The following is an 18,188-nucleotide window of genomic DNA, read 5'->3' as shown; positions in this document are numbered from 1 at the left end:
CATTTTGCCTTTCGCCGAGAGAAAACTTTCTCTGCTATGGACCTTTGTAGCATCTTCAAACATCTTCACAAACACCATCCTCACATGACATCTTGGCCTCACCAGTTGCCAGTCCCTTGCTAAGCCTAGGTCAACTTTCACCACTTGCCTTTCCCAAGAAACCCGCGCAAGAAAAAGACCTATTACACAGAGCACTTGAGCATCAATTCACCTTGGCGCCCATACTTCTGATGGCTGCTAGCAATGCTTAAAGGACAACTCTGCTTTGACGTTGTTCTGCACAGACAACTTTAACAGCAGACCCTGATCAATCATGCAGAGATAATGCTTTCAGGATTTTGTTCCTAGAAGGAGATAGAAGAACTTAGCCCACCGTGCCCCACTCACAACAGACAGCTGCCCAGACAGAGGACCCTTTCCATACTGCTTGGCTTCACTCCTTGTCTTCACACCCAGCAACTTTCCCATTGGCACTAATTACACTCGGTGCAGCTGCAACAACATCACCTTAAGAAATGTGTGAATAACGCTAGGACTAGCATACAAAATGTGCCCTGATCCTATTGTGGCTAGTACTCTTTGTTGTGGCTGCAAGCAACCTGGTGTGAATACGGTTTACGGCGGGCTGCTTTCTGCACTCCTCTTGCAACCTTCTTCAAGCTTTTAGAACAGCATTGTGAATATCTGGACTCAGAGACAGCAAATTCATGACATTTTAATAGAGATTATCTCTCAAAGAAGTTATCGCTACAGAAGATGTTCAGTGGAATAGGGCACTTCAACGAGGCCCACTTTCCTTGTGGCCGCAAGGAAAACGTGCTATGCATCTGTCAGCAGCAGGGCCAGTGGCGCAGTGGATAACATGCCTGACTGCAGATCAGAAGATTGTAGGTTTGATTCTCACTTGGCTCAGGAAACATGCCGTGTTTGTATAGTGGTTAGTACTCTGCGTTGTGGCCGCAGCAACCCCAGTTCGAATCCGGGTCACGGCAGGCTCTTTACTTTCTTTCTCTGCGACTTTTTCTTCAGCTTGCAAGCAATCTACTGACTTTCTAAAGCATTCAGGAACCTTAGGCTCTGCTTGCTTCACTTCTTCACTACAACATTTTGCCTTTTGCCGAGAGAAAACTTTCTCTGCAATGGACCTTTGTAGCATCTTCAAACATCTTCACAAACACCATCCTCACATGACATCTTGGCCTCACCAGTTGCCAGTCCCTTGCTAAGCCTAGGTCAACTTTCACCACTTGCCTTTCCCAAGAAACCCGCGCAAGAAAAAGACCTATTACACAGAGCACTTGAGCATCAATTCACCTTGGCGCCCATACTTCTGATGGCTGCTAGCAATGCTTAAAGGACAACTCTGCTTTGACATTGTTCTGCACAGACAACTTTAACAGCAGACCCTGATCAATCATGCAGAGATAATGCTTTCCGGATTTTGTTCCTAGAAGGAGATAGAAGAACTTAGCCTGCCGTGCCCCACTCACAACAGACAGCTGCCCAGACAGAGGACCCTTTCCATACTGCTTGGCTTCACTCCTTGTCTTCACACCCAGCAACTTTCCTATTGGCACTAACTACACTCGGTGCAGCTGCAACAACATCACCTTAAGAAATGTCTGAATAATGCTAGGACTAGCATACAAAATGTGCCCTGATCCTATAGTGGCTAGTACTCTTTGTTGTGGCTGCAAGCAACCTGGTGTGAATACGGTTTACGGCGGGCTGCTTTCTGCACTCCTCTTGCAACCTTCTTCAAGCTTTTAGAACAGCATTGTGAATATCTGGACTCAGAGACAGCAAATTCATGACATTTTAATAGAGATTATCTCTCAAAGAAGTTCTCGCTACAGAAGATGTTCAGTGGAATAGGGCACTTCAACGAGGCCCACTTTCCTTGTGGCCGCAAGGAAAACGTGCTATGCATATGTCAGCAGCAGGGCCAGTGGTGCAATGGATAACACGCCTGACTGCGGATCAAAAGATTGTAGGTTCGATTCCCACTTTGCTCAGGAAACATGCTGTGATCGTATAGTGGTTAGTGTTGGATAGAGTTGGATCTATTTAAGTTCATGTCAGATATCAGATGCTTTAGACTACTTCATTTCCTGGCGACAGGACATACAATGGTTAATTAGAACACACAGACACAAGAGATGTGAGCACAAATTATGCTAAACTTTACTTCAGCTGCTTTCCTTATATGCTACTCAATACAGGGTTTTTCTCATGCGCAGTATATCATCATATGTCACCATAATTACAGAAAGTCATGTGATTTACGAGAATTAACACAGTTCAATGATCACGGGGAAAACATGTTATTTATGACATTCCAGGTGTCCCCATTTGGGGCATTTATGGGTTTTCCCCAGAGAGAAGAATTTGGCTATTCTCTACCTCATGTAGCCAGCTCTTCCTGCACACATGTGTGTGGGTGGCTGATTGTTCTATAGACACATTAATATCACACTGAATAGATACATGAGGCACAGACTTAGATACATGTATGCTTGTATATGAAATTGATCTATATACTAATATATATATATATATATATATATACACATATATATATATATATATATACATATATACCTACATATCCTTTCAGTCCCCCCTTTGGTCATTTCTTCCAAAGGAAGAAGATGACCATACTAAAGCCAATACCTAGAACAGGCAGAGCTAGCATCATAGTGGGCAAAATTTTGGTCGAAGTCTCCTAATTGTCAAACCACGAATAGCTATTTGGTAAAGTACTCATAACAAAGAAAATGATTAACTAACCTGTAACCTTAAATAATCAATTAAACAATGTTGGCCAATCTAATGGCCGAACAAATCAGAAAAATCAGAAAAGAACCAAATCAGAAATTAATCAGGAAAAAACCCAATAATTATTTTTCCTGATGCAGATCAGAACCAGATCAGAACCAAGAACATTTCTCTTTCCTGATGTGATCTAGTAAAGATCTTATGCGGACTACATGTGAGGGTACACTCATGTGTTTAACTTAGCCTGCGCCAGGAATATTTATCTTAGATCAATATAAGAAGCTTTCTTATCTCAGCACTTACTCCAAGGGAAACTTCCATCTGCTCTATTTTAGAAGAGGCTTTTCTAAATACTAGGCCTTAGGCAGGCCAAGGTCAAAAAACCCATATGGTAGCAACTAACTCATGCATAAGGTGGCTATATTTGGGAGAGGGCGGTCTTGACTCTACAACCGTTTGTGAGGCATGGCAAACTTCTCACCTTCCATCAGCCATTGTACTCCAAGCTATCTCTGTATCCTTTACTCAAAGTCACACACTCCTGTTAACCCAGGGGGTGGACACCAACCCAACTACACTCATACTCAGGTCTTAATGCCCAGAGTACAGAGGCTGAGATCAGAAAATACAGGAGTACTGCCAGAACTCACCAAACAATTCAAAAACGTAGCTACAGGCCTCAGTCCAGGACATATTTGTGAGAGGGAATACAGATCACAGCAGAAATCTAGGGAATAAGGCTACATGAGACCCTCAACATCTCTGGCCTTCCAATTATCCCATATTAAATTTACCAATCCGGTTGCTCAAGGCAACTGTGTTGCTGTGAAATTGTAGTCCATCACACCAATCATACTGACCAAAGCCTGTTATGCTTGCTTCAGACAAACAGATACAACTCTGATTCAACAAGGGAAGGGAATGTTAACTAATTGACTTTTTACCACAGTAATGGTAAATATCTATACAAACACACTACAAATCAAAGCAGAAAAAGATGTAACTAATAGCAACCGCTGCCAAAGATACTCTTTCAAGGTCAGGACTAACAGGACAACTGTAATGATGGCTACCTTCAGATTTAACCATACTAGAAGGACTCTGCTAATCACACATATGGACACTCATCAATTATACTCACAATCAGGATAGGACAAAACACAATAGCTACATGAATCCTTCGCAAAACAATTATGGCCAGATTGAATCTACTGAAGACCAAGGTATCAGAGAATAGGAGACTTGTTCCCTGAAAATTGCCCACTGAAATCAGGCCTGCTGAATTATATGTGTCAGTAACACATATGCGTATGTATGTATATATATATATTTTACTGTCTGATAAATATACAATTTTATAGTTATCTGGGTTGAAGAAAGATGTGTGTACATAAAGTTTAACCAAAAACCAAGCACCACACCGGCCCATTTCACTGCTGATCCAGAGGAAGGCAAAAACCCTTATAGGGCATAGTGTAATTAGCCCCAGAAAGGGAAAAATTCCTTCCCGACTCCAAAATGGCAATCAGAAAAAATCCCTGGATAATCAGCACTTGGCCTTATTTAGTAATTGAGATAAAAAAATATCAGCTCATTACATATCAACCCATTATTTAACTTACAAAAACCTAATCCTAATTCTTTCCTAAAGGATGATATAGCAGAGATGAAGGCTGTTACTTATTCAGAAAGCAGTAACCCATAATGTGACTTCCAACTAACTCTCCATCTGGAATATCCTTAATATCGTAGCCCACCCCTCTAGTACTGAACCAATAGAAGTTATTTTTAGATAACCCAAGGTTTTCCCCATAGCTACTATTAATAGCTTTCCTACGAGCCCAATACACATAAGAATGTCCCACAATCCATACAATCTTCCTGGGTCTGAGATCCAGATCTTGTTCCATTCTTCAACAGATGACACACGCAACTATGAAACTGATGAAAAGTCTCTTTTTGGGATTCAGGACTTAGTTGAACTATTTCACCCAAAACAGTGGATCCAGTAGAAGATCCTTCTGTAAAGATAGCCTCAGGATAGCCTCTGGTCCCTCTGGATGGATTCATCTGGATGGATTACCTCCGGATGGACTCCAGTCAGGCAGTCTTATCCTCCTCAGGATAGATGTCTGGCAAGTTGTTTCTGAAAGAATAAAGAAAAATGTGCGAGTATCATGTTTTTCCCAAAAATCCAATAAGTCATTTATTTTTCCTAGTACTTGTAATACTACTATGATTCATACTCTCCACCATGAACTTCAAAACATACTTATCGAATCTTTCTATGATCCTAACGGATCTCTCGCAATACCCCGTTCACATGACGTCGTGTCGCTGTACCCGTGCGAGTATGTGACTCCATACATGGCAGAGAGGATAAATTCCCAATAAATTTTTACACCATAATGAATTCCCATTTTTCCATTACAAGTCACACTCTCATTCCATCATACCTTCCACAATCATACCAAACCCTAAATAGTGATGTATTTAAAGAACTTAGGTGGCCCTAGTGCAATATCTACCTCACTACCACTACATGAAATGACATGACACAGATCACTAGGCCTGGGCAGGGCTGGACATGTGTATAGACAACAAACTAACATTTTCCTCTTTTCCCCCATTTGACCATACATTAAAGTTATTTTAATGTCTGGTCAGAGTTAGTAAGTTATAAGGCATACTATGAGCAGGGTCCCAGTACAGGGTTGGATCCTCTTCCGGGTTTTAAAGCTACAGACATACAAGGAACATCTATAGTGTCCTTATCCCTATAGTGCGCTTAAGGTACTACAGCTACGGTTGTCCCCGAGACACACAGAAACAGCACTAGAGAGACTAGACTAAGGCCTCCTTACTAAACAGACACTGAACTACAGAACTGAAATTAAAATCCTGTCAGAAGTAAAGCTTCTAATCAGTACACTATAAAATTAAACAGTGTATTTTTTTCTCTCTGGAGTCTTCAGAACAGTGAAAAATCCATAAAATAATTGTCATACCAACATCAAATGATTCTGCAGTTTGTCAAAAAGTTCAAGCAAACTAAAATAAACTATTTTCCTAAGGATGAAAAAATGTACTTATTTTCCTATGCTGAGTGTAAGGATTTATTTTAATTTAATTTAAGGGTTTTGGGCTTAAAAAAAACATATATTCTTATTAAATACAGGAGATGACCACAAAAATGACTTGGACCCATATATGAAGCCTTAAATGGCGTTTCTGCTAAAGTATTATGCAGTGACAGCATACTACCCACAGAAACTCAGATACAGGAAATTCCGTGTTTTTATGCAAATATTGCTGACGGATCTCAAAATTGCGTTCATAGTTTTACAAATCTACGATCAGATACAATATCTCCGTAACAGTGATACTTAGAAACATTTGAATCAGAATGTAGGCAGTTTACATTTCATTTTAAAATGTGGCTTGAAGGAGCATTTTTTTCTTCTCTCTGTGTGGCGAAGAGAGATAGATTTATGATGAGGACTTATTATTATTTTTTATATATTCTGGTGGACCAGACCAGCATGGAGGACTTTTTCAGAGGTTTTACAGAGGCAGCATTTCAACAAAAAGTAGGTGTGTTTTTATATAAGATATCTATCTGTTAGGAGTTTTAATTAAAACATTCCCTGTCAACATATGAGCAAAATTTTTTCCTCAAAATGCCTAGGAATGATTCGCATTGAACCACCGAATATAATATATGAATCCTATATGACTCTGAAATATGTTATTTCAGTAGTCCATAGAAATTCTGTTCAAAAGAACACAACTAACTATTACTTTAAAAAAAATGTGATACAATTTCTAACTCTAATTACACATATTATGGGTCTAAGTGACAATTGCCATCATATCCATAGAGTTATTAAGTTGTACTAAAAACTCAATTCATTTTACACAAAAAAAACTATACTAGCACGGTGGTGTAGCAACCAGTACTTTCACCTTGTAATGTTACTCAAATCTCCTCCTGGTCAACATCTGCACGGAGTCTGCATGTCCTCCCTGTGTCTGCATGGGTTTCCCCCAGGCACTTAGTTTCCTCACCCAAAAAAACACAGACAAATCTATTCTGTAATATGGGAAACTTTATTTACATACATATAGACCTGGGTGACAATTGGTATCAGTGAAATCTAATTTAATTTAAGGACACTAAGTTTCAGGAGAAAAATCCTTCTTATTAAAACTTCCTATACTAGACTTTACTATACTAGACTTTTGGACTTATTTTAGAGACTGCCACGTGTGTAGTGAACACGGAAACAGGTATATTAAGGAATGAAAGGGACAAAACTTTATTAAACTCTAACATCTAACTAAGAGAAACCTAAGATGTTGTTTAGATAAATATGACAATTAAATTACATCTTAAAATATTTCCCAAAAGGAATATATATATAAATTATTCACTGTTCCAAATACTCCAATAATCCAACACATAGGATTCCTTTCTACTCCTATATACGTATATAAGGGCAGCACGGTGGTGTAGTGGCTAGCTCTCTCGCCTTGCAGCGCTGGGTCCCTGGCTTGAATGCCAGCCAGGGCACTATCTGCAAAGAGCCCGTATGCTCTCTCCATGCCTGCGTGGGTCTCCTCCGGGCACTCCGGTTTCCTCCCACAAAAAATACATATACATATATATATATATATATATATACGCATATTACATGCATACGTGTATACATATATATTGTATTATTCAGAAAGGCTTTTACATGCATTTTTTTCTCTCTGCTTTAGTAGTGAGGAATTATAAAGTAGTACGTTAGTTCCTCTTTTTTTTCTCTCTGCTGGCAAAAGAAAAAAAAACCCACAAGCAGGTGTTTTGTGCAGCCACCCGGAAACACCAATTAAAGAGAAAAAATGAATCTTTTGTCACAGAACCAGACCTATCTCGATATAATTTAACTCTTTTATTTCTAACTATTAAGAATACATCCGTATATATGCAGAAATCATTATTAACAGAGAAAAAGAGATAAGGATACTACTATTTCATAAGGTTTTTAAGAGCGGACTACCTGACATTACTTAATGTCTAATGTTAAACCTTATTAAATTAAAAAGTAATAAACTTGTTACTTCCTCATTTCTGTACTACTTCAGAAGAGGAACCCACACAGATATTGGCGGGCGTAAATTAGATCCCTTAAAAATGACATGTCCTCATTTTTAACCCTTTCAAGCTTAAAGTGGAAATTCTAACACTTTTTATTAAAACAACTTAAGTATTTCTGACTATTTCAAAATTACATCTGCATTTAGCTAAAAAAAAAACCATTACCCATAACTCTGCAGTATCTGTCTAATTAAAATACCTAATTTAAAGAAGTAATTTCTAATGAGAAAGTAGAAAATCTATTTTATGAGGCACCTATACCCACATACTTTCACGGGTGAACTAAGGCGCTGCGGGCCCTGGTGTAGGTTTTACATTAGGGCCCCCCTCCCCCAAGAACTCTATACATAGCAATTGATACAGACTGTGATAGAGGGTGGACCCTTCGGGGCCCTTCTAGACCAAGGGCCTTGGTGCGGTCACTACCTCAACACCAAGCATGTACTCAATACAATCTCTCAATTTACACACAATACATATGAATACATTATGGTACATGGTATTTTATAACTATATCCTAATTTACAGGAATTACATTACTATATTTCTGAAACTTTCTCTTACAAAAAAAGCTTATATTAAATGACCCATGGATAATTCAGATAATTTCTGACGGTCAATGTACAAATCTCAGTATAACCAGATATTTGTTAAATATGGCACCTGAAACCAGGTTTGTACGTACATAGAATTTATACTGTAGATTTTGATAAGTGACCGTTCTCATCCGAATTTCATGAGTGTCTCCAATATTACTAATCATCTCTTTAGAAATCTTCAGAAAATACAGTAATGATCTTATAACACTTTATATAATACTCTATCATCGCTGGCGCAACCAGACGGAGAACAGACATAAAACACACATTACTAGTCAAGATTAATACACAAACAAGACAGACTTGGACATATATAATTCTAATCACCGTTAGACATAGTTCTTTAACCAATTGTATATGGATTGAACTATTATTCCTTTCTTCCCCCCCCCCCCCCCCCCCAAGGGAATGACAGCCCAAGACTAATATACTATATTATATTCTAACCAAGAATGAACAAAATATTTTTCTTCCAGATATTCTGGCAACACAAAGGTTCATAAATTTCATCTTTATTAGGGATTGGGATAGGAAACATTTTGACAATATTTTGACCCATTGATCTAATTTCAGTTTTATACTGTAATTTATTGGCCCTCTATTAAATCTATGTGTCAACTACAAATATAAGATATTGCCGTACCAATAGACAATTCTTAACTAGATAAATTATAATTTATATATTTTTAAAATTTATCAACACTATTTTTTATCACTAACTAATATTTATCAATAATTCTATCTATAATTCCCATCTCATGAGAACAAAACAAACTTTGTCTAGGGATTTTATCTTTCTACAACCTCACTAAACCCAAACTGTTTCTCAGAATTGAATAACTTTTTTCTTAACCTTACTAATAAAACAGATTATTAGTTACAAAACAAACGCAGACAAATAATCTAAAACATCTGAATCTTATCTGACATTATAAACCTTACAAAAATAAACTGTAATAAACCCATTCAAAACCTAAGAAGAACTACAAATACCCAGAAATCCATACCATATGGTGCCCTGTTCATTTCCCAAATGAACTCTATTTTCTTGCCAAAAGAAAATGTATTGAAGTTGATCAGACTTCAAATTTGCTAGATTTTTCCCAAAAAATCTATATTTCCCTTAGACCTACTAAGAGAAGTGTAATAGACTTACCAAAAGTCTACATTCTCCCTAATTTTTTTTTTTTTTTTTTATTAAACTAGGGCCTTCTAAAAACCTTATAATCTATATAATTAAAATTATACTATCAAAAAACACAAACTCCAACACCGGATTCGTTTTGGTATCAACAGAAATTTCACATAAATAATATAGACACCTCTCTCTTTAAAAAAATAAAAAGAGAAATATAGTCATATTACTTACGTGATTTCTTGAAGAAGACCATCCGCGACGAGCCCCCAGCTGAAAGGAGTTGGATCTATTTAAGTTCATGTCAGATATCAGATGCTTTAGACTACTTCATTTCCTGGCGCCAGGACATACAATGGTTAATCAGAACACACAGACACAAGAGATGTGAGCACAAGTTATGCTAAACTTTACTTCAGCTGCTTTCCTTATATGCTACTCAATACAGGGTTTTGCTCATGCGCAGTATATCATCATATGTCACCATAATTACAGAAAGTCATGTGATTTACGAGAATTAACACAGTTCAATGATCACGGGGAAAACATGTTATTTATGACATTCCAGGTGTCCCCATTTGGGGCATTTATGGGTTTTCCCCAGAGACAAGAATTTGGCTATTCTCTACCTCATGTAGCCAGCTCTTCCTGCACAGATGTGTGTGGGTGGCTGATTGTTCTATAGACACATTAATATCACACTGAATAGATACATGAGGCACAGACTTAGATACATGTATGCTTGTATATGAAATTGATCTATATACTAATATATATATATATATATATATATATATATATATATATATATATATACACATATATATATACACATATATATATACACATATATTTATATATATATACCTACATATCCTTTCAGTTAGTACTCTGCGTTGTGGCCGCAGCAACCCCGCTTCGAATCCGGGTCACGGCAGGCTCTTTACTTTCTTCCTCTGCGACTTTTTCTTCAGCTTGCAACCAATCTACTGACTTTCTAAAGCATTCAGGAACCTTAGGCTCTGCTTGCTTCACTTCTTCACTACAACATTTTGCCTTTCGCCGAGAGAAAACTTTCTCTGCTATGGACCTTTGTAGCATCTTCAAACATCTTCACAAACACCATCCTCACATGACATCTTGGCCTCACCAGTTGCCAGTCCCTTGCTAAGCCTAGGTCAACTTTCACCACTTGCCTTTCCCAAGAAACCCGCGCAAGAAAAAGACCTATTACACAGAGCACTTGAGCATCAATTCACCTTGGCGCCCACACTTCTGATGGCTGCTAGCAATGCTTAAAGGACAACTCTGCTTTGACATTGTTCTGCACAGACAACTTTAACAGCAGACCCTGATCAATCATGCAGAGATAATGCTTTCAGGATTTTGTTCCTAGAAGGAGATAGAAGAACTTAGCCTGCCGTGCCCCACTCACAGCAGACAGCTGCCCAGACAGAGGACCCTTTCCATACTGCTTGGCTTCACTCCCTGTCTTCACACCCAGCAACTTTCCCATTGGCACTAACTACACTCGGTGCAGCTGAAACAACATCACCTTAAGAATTGTCTGAATAATGCTAGGACTAGCATACAAAATGTGCCCTGATCCTATAGTGGCTAGTACTCTTTGTTGTGGCTGCAAGCAACCTGGTGTGAATACGGTTTACGGCGGGCTGCTTTCTGCACTCCTCTTGCAACCTTCTTCAAGCTTTTAGAACAGCATTGTGAATATCTGGACTCAGAGACAGCAAATTCATGACATTTTAATAGAGATTATCTCTCAAAGAAGTTCTCGCTACAGAAGATGTTCAGTGGAATAGGGCACTTCAACGAGGCCCACTTTCCTTGTGGCCGCAAGGAAAACGTGCTATGCATATGTCAGCAGCAGCGCCAGTGGCGCAATGGATAACACGTCTGACTACGGATCAGAAGATTGTAGGTTCGACTCCTACCTGGCTCAGGAAACGTGCCGTGATCGTATAGTGGTTAGTACTCTGCATTGTGGCCGCAGCAACCCCGCTTCGAATCCGGGTCACGGCAGGCTCTTTACTTTCTTCCTCTGCGACTTTTTCTTCAGCTTGCAACCAATCTACTGACTTTCTAAAGCATTCAGGAACCTTAGGCTCTGCTTGCTTCACTTCTTCACTACAACATTTTGCCTTTCGCCGAGAGAAAACTTTCTCTGCTATGGACCTTTGTAGCATCTTCAAACATCTTCACAAACACCATCCTCACATGACATCTTGGCCTCACCAGTTGCCAGTCCCTTGCTAAGCCTAGGTCAACTTTCACCACTTGCCTTTCCCAAGAAACCCGCGCAAGAAAAAGACCTATTACACAGAGCACTTGAGCATCAATTCACCTTGGCGCCCATACTTCTGATGGCTGCTAGCAATGCTTAAAGGACAACTCTGCTTTGACATTGTTCTGCACAGACAACATTAACAGCAGACCCTGATCAATCATGCAGAGATAATGCTTTCAGGATTTTGTTCCTAGAAGGAGATAGAAGAACTTATCCCGCCGTGCCCCACTCACAACAGACAGCTGCCCAGACAGAGGACCCTTTTCATACTGCTTGGCTTCACTCCTTGTCTTTTCACACCCAGCAACTTTCCCATTGGCACTAACTACACTCGGTGCAGCTGCAACAACATCACCTTAAGAAATGTGTGAATAACGCTAGGACTAGCATACAAAATGTGCCCTGCTCCTATAGTGGCTAGTACTCTTTGTTGTGGCTGCAAGCAACCTGGTGTGAATACGGTTTACGGCGGGCTGCTTTCTGCACTCCTCTTGCAACCTTCTTCAAGCTTTTAGAACAGCATTGTGAATATCTGGACTCAGAGACCGCAAATTCATGACATTTTAATAGAGATTATCTCTCAAAGAAGTTCTCGCTACAGATACACTCGGTGCAGCTGCAACAACATCACCTTAAGAAATGTGTGAATAACGCTAGGACTAGCATACAAAATGTGCCCTGATCCTATAGTGGCTAGTACTCTTTGTTGTGGCTGCAAGCAACCTGGTGTGAATACGGTATACGGCGGGCTGCTTTCTGCACTCCTCTTGCAACCTTCTTCAAGCTTTTAGAACAGCATTGTGAATATCTGGACTCAGAGACAGCAAATTCATGACATTTTAATAGAGATTATCTCTCAAAGAAGTTCTCGCTACGGAAGATGTTCAGTGGAATAGGGCACTTCAATGAGGCCCACTTTCCTTGTGGCCGCAAGGAAAACATGCTATAAATATGTCAGCAGCAGGGCCAGTGGCGCAATGGATAACGCGTCTGACTACGGATCAGAAGATTGTAGGTTTGACTCCTACCTGGCTTAGTAAACATGCCGTGATCGTATAGTGGTTAGTACTCTGCGTTGTGGCCGAGGCACCCCTGGTTCGATTCCGGGTCACGGCAGGCTCTTTACTTTCTTCCTCTGTGACTTTTTCTTCAGGTTGCAACCAATCTACTGACTTTCTAAAGCATTCAGGAACCTTAGGCTCTGCTTGCTTCACTTCTTCACTACAACATTTTGCCTTTCGCCGAGAGAAAACTTTCTCTGCTATGGACCTTTGTAGCATCTTCAAACATCTTCACAAACACCATCCTCACATGACATCTTGGCCTCACCAGTTGCCAGTCCCTTGCTAAGTCTAGGTCAACTTTCACCACTTGCCTTTCCCAAGAAAGCCGCGCAAGAAAAAGACTTATTACACAGAGCACTTGAGCATCAATTCACCTTGGCGCCCATACTTCTGATGGCTGCTAGCAATGCTTAAAGAGTAACTGTTAGCCCAAAAAATCAAATTTAAATCTCTATTGCAATGTGTTAAATAGTTTGTAAGGGAGCCAAAAAGGCAATGCTGAAGTTAAAAAGCAATCTAATTTTTTTACTGTGTGGCTATCATTCAGCCTTTTCTCCAAGCTCCTAAGGAGGACGCAAAGCCGCATAACAGATACTGCAGAGCATGCAGAGCATGCCCATGTCTGCCCGACCCCCCTCTCCCCCCCAGGACCAGGTGCCGATGTCTGCCCGACCCCCTCTCCCCCCCCAGGACCAGGTGCCGATTGTAATAATCAAATATTTAGTCCCTCTTTAGTCTGTCCGCTCCCCCCCCTCAAGAGCCGATGTCTGTCCGACCCCCCAGGACCAGGTGCCGATATCTTCTCACCCCAAACAGCTGACACGGAGAGAGAGCGGGAGCGGAGTACATCTACACACTTCCAGCGCCGCCACCGCAGAGCAGCCGCCACCGTGCATCTCTCTCCTGCTCGTGATTCTCTCACATGTGACTCGGCGGCGGCTGCTCTGCGGTGGCGGCGCTGGAAGTGTGTAGATGTACTCCGCTCCCGCTCTCTCTCCGTGTCAGCTGTTTGGGGTGAGAAGATATCGGCACCTGGTCCTGGGGAGTCGGACAGACATCGGCTCTTGGGGGGGGGGGGGGGTTGGGGGGGGAGCGGACAGACATCGGCAACTGGTCCTGGGGGGGAGAGGGGGTCGGGCAGACATCGGCACCTGGTCCTGGGGGGGAGAGGGAGGTTGGGCAGACATGAGCATGCTCTGATGCTCTGCATGCTCTGCAGTATCTGTTATGCAGCTTTGCGTCCTCCTTAGGAGCTTGGAGAAAAGGCTGAATGATAGCCACACAGTAAAAAAAATTAGATTGCTTTTTAACTTCAGCATTGCCTTTTTGGCTCCCTTACAAACTATTTAACACATTGCAATAGAGATTTAAATGTGATTTTTTTTGGGCTAACAGTTACTTTTTAAGCATTGCTAGCAGCCATCATAAGTATGGGCGCCAAGGTGAATTGATGCTCAAGTGCTCTGTGTAATAGGTCTTTTTCTTGCGCGGGTTTCTTGGGTGAGTGTTGGCCTTTCCACGGCTCAATTTTTGGAGGCAAAGAGAACAGATGGCATTACTCCGATCTGAGGCAGACACATTAAAACATTTCTAAACCACTGAGCCACCCTGGGGTGATGGCACTATGGTGGCATCAGCAAATGGCGTTAAAGGGCATGTTGGCTGGCTGTACATAGATGGTGATACATGGCGCCGGACACTGCCACCAGCTGTTTCTGATGACGAGCCCCTCCTGCTTCTTTCAGGAACTCATCTCCTCCTACTCCTCTCTGACTCCCCCTCTGAATTGTCCCCTTGGTCATCTTGTCTATTAGGAACCCATGTGGGATCCGTATCATCATAATCATCTGTGAGAGAACGCGGAAAAGCCGCCGCGTGTGCTGACAGCAAGGTGGCTGATTCCGCGTCCAACGCAGCGGTTTGCATGCTGAAGCGTGCGTCTGGTAATCTGAAAGAACACGGAAAAGCCGCCGCATGTATGGATAGCGAGGTGGCTGGTTCCGCGTCCAGCACGGCGGTTTGCACGCAGCAGCGTGCATCTGGTGTGGCTGAGCCTGTTAGTTCACATAGGTTCAGGAATACGCGCGCTGAGAGGCAGAACTTTTATGATGGTCAAGGAGGGATCAGCTGACGAGGCTGGTCAGCTGACCTCAGAGCTGGTAACCATTGGTTCATCACTTTGGGGTGGCGCCAGAGAGCGCTGCTCTATATATAGTTACTGCTGGCCACCCACAAGTTGTCTGCTGTTGCAAACACTACGTGGAAGCACTCAACTTGTGTTATCATTCTGTTATACATCAGACTAGTTCCAGTGTGTAGAGACCACGGACCTCACACCCAAGACTAGGGAACTTATGTTATGTAACGATTGGTGTCAACACGCAGAGAGAGTCTGATTATTGGTGATCTGCAGATTCACCAGTAATGCAGATATACACCAGATTATGAATGATCTGCAGAATCACTAATAATCCAGGTATGTCTAACCTCTGGACACCTGAGATATGAGTGTACAGTGTAACAGTAGCACCAGTGGAACTGGAGGTAGGAAGAAGAAGGGATTTCACCCCAGACTGTGGGTGAATCCCTTAAGCCAAAGGCTCCCTAGGAGAGGGGCCTAGGCTTGGTTGCAGGATGCCCTGCTGCTAATATGAACAGATTTGCCCTTACTGGATGTGAGATCCTAGCTCTCTACACCCTAGTGGCGGGCCAAGGTAATACAGGTACACAGTGCTAGTCTTGGGTGTGAGGTCCGTAGTCACAACACCCTGGAACTAGTCTATCTCATAACATAGAATGATACAGTTTCCTAGGCTTGGGTGTGAGGTCCGTAGTCACACACCCTGGAACTAGTCTATAGCATAACATAGCATTGACACAGTTTCCTAGGCTTGGGTGTGAGGTCCGTAGTCACAACACCCTGGAACTAGTCTATAGCATAACATAGCATTGACACAGTTTCCTAGGCTGGGGTGTGAGGTCCGTAGTCACAACACCCTGGAACTAGTCTATAGCATAACATAGCATTGACACAGTTTCCTAGGCTTGGGTGTGAGGTCCGTAGTCACAACCCCCTGGAACTAGTCTATAGCATAACATGAGAAAGTATTCTAGCTCAGTGTGAATTCCCAGGTCCTTCCTGGTTCAAACACACTGTTGGATCTGACTGAGGTCTGTGTGCTAACACATAAGCATTTGCAACGGCAGACGATGTGAGACTGAGGGACGAGTGGTTATATAGTGCAGCGCTGGCCAGTGCCGCCCAGTCCCTTCCAGCCAATCCGCATACAACCTTGGATCAGCTGACCAAGGGAGTCAGCTGATCCCTCTCTGCTTCCCATAAAGCTTCTGTCTCGCCCCGCGCGCGTGTGTATTCCTCAGCCTATGTGCACAGGAAGGTTGTACCAGGTCAGACACATGTCGCCGCGCGTAAACCGCTGGACTGGACGCCATCAGAGCACGCGGCGGCCATTCCGCAATCTTTCACAGTACCCCCTCCGAGGAGTGGACTCCGGACACTTCCCACCAGGCTTCCCAGGATGTAAGTCATGGAACTCTTTCCTCAATTCATCTGCGTGCATGCGGCACTCTGGTACCCAAGTCCTATCCTCCACACCATAACCTTTCCAGTGTACCAAATATTGCACAGAATTTTGCACCAGCCGGGAGTCCAGAATCTTCTCAACCTCATACTCGGGTTGGTCATCAACCAATACGGGGGGGGGGGGGGGAGTGGAATCCACCTGCACTGCCGGCTTGAGCAATGACACGTGGAATGATCTTACACCACGCATACTGGTAGGAAGATCAACGGCATAGGTGACAGCATTAATTCTCTTGGTGACTGGAAACAGCCCAACAAATCTGGGCCCCAACTTGGGTGACAGTTGTTTCAATGCCAGATGTCGCATAGACACCCAGACCAAATCTCCTGGTGAAAAGTCCCATTCAGCAGCGCGTCTCTTGTCGGCCTGCTTTTTCTGAGACTTGAAAGCCTTCTCCAAATTTGTTTTCACCAGAGCCCAAATTTGTTTCAACGCCAGCTGCCAATCCTCCAATGCTGGGGAAGGAGTAGATGCCACTGGCAAAGGAGCAAACTTAGGGGACCTCCCCGACACTACCTGAAAAGGGGAAAACCCAGAGGAAGAACTTTTCAGGTTATTGTGCGCAAACTCCGCGAAAGGTAAAAATTTTACCCAGTCGGTTTGTGCATCAGCCACGTAGCATCTGAGAAACTGTTCCATGGATTGGTTGACCCTCTCAGTCTGGCCATTCGTCTGCGGGTGGTAGCCCGATGAAAATGAAAGATCCATGCCCATAGAATGACAAAATGCCCTCCAGAACTTAGAAACGAATTGGACTCCCCTGTCTGACACTACATTCTCCGGAATGCCATGCAGCCGGAAAATGTGCTGGATGAAGAGGTTAGCCAGCTCTTGGGCGGAGGGGAGTCCTTTCAGAGGGATAAAATGGGCCATCTTGCTGAATCTGTCTACCACCACCCAGATGACAGTCATGCCTTCAGATCTGGGGAGTTCACCCACAAAATCCATGGACAGATGAGTCCACGGTTCACTTGGAACCGGCAAAGGCTGCAAGGTTCCCACCGGAGCCTGTCGGGAAGGTTTGCTCCTAGCACACACAGCACACTCTCTCACAAACTCCTTACAGTCTGTGGCCAACGATGGCCACCACGCACACCTGGCAAGGAGATCCTGTGTCCTGGTGGCCCCTGGATGACCAGCATTCTTACGGGAGTGAAACAGCTGTAAGAGCTGTAAGCGGAAGGGCAGGGGCACAAACAACACTCCCTCAGGCTTTCCTTCTGGGACATCCTGCTGATATGGGGCCAGGGTGGCAGCCCAATCCCTCCAGGTTTCTTTGGCTGCCAAAACCACCATCCGAGGCAGAATAGTCTCGGGTGCCGAGGGCTGTGCCGTCTTAGGCTCAAAACACCTGGACAAGGCATCAGCCTTAACGTCTTTACTACCAAGAGTATACGTAATTACAAAAGTGAATCTGAAAAAAGAACAGTGACCACCGGGCCTGTCGAGGACTGAGTCTCTTAGCGTTCTCTATGTACTCCAAGTTTTTATGATCTGTGTAAACCGTAACAACATGTTCTGCTCCCTCTAACCAATGTCGCCATTCCTCAAAGGCT

The 18,188-nt window shown here is 42.6% G+C and overlaps 1 non-coding gene across 1 annotated transcript; it reads left to right on the top strand.

Annotated features, from left to right (window-relative positions):
* Nucleotides 1-12,926: 12,926 nt before the first annotated feature.
* Nucleotides 12,927-12,999, top strand: TRNAR-ACG (transfer RNA arginine (anticodon ACG)). The gene has a single exon. It is a non-coding gene; the product is annotated as a tRNA-Arg (tRNA).
* Nucleotides 13,000-18,188: the final 5,189 nt, after the last annotated feature.

Source organism: Hyperolius riggenbachi, chromosome 3, assembly GCF_040937935.1.
Source record: "Hyperolius riggenbachi isolate aHypRig1 chromosome 3, aHypRig1.pri, whole genome shotgun sequence".
NCBI lineage: Eukaryota > Metazoa > Chordata > Amphibia > Anura > Hyperoliidae > Hyperolius > Hyperolius riggenbachi.
The sequence above is the reverse complement of the archived record's forward strand: the minus strand, read 5'-3'. Positions and strand labels throughout refer to the sequence as shown.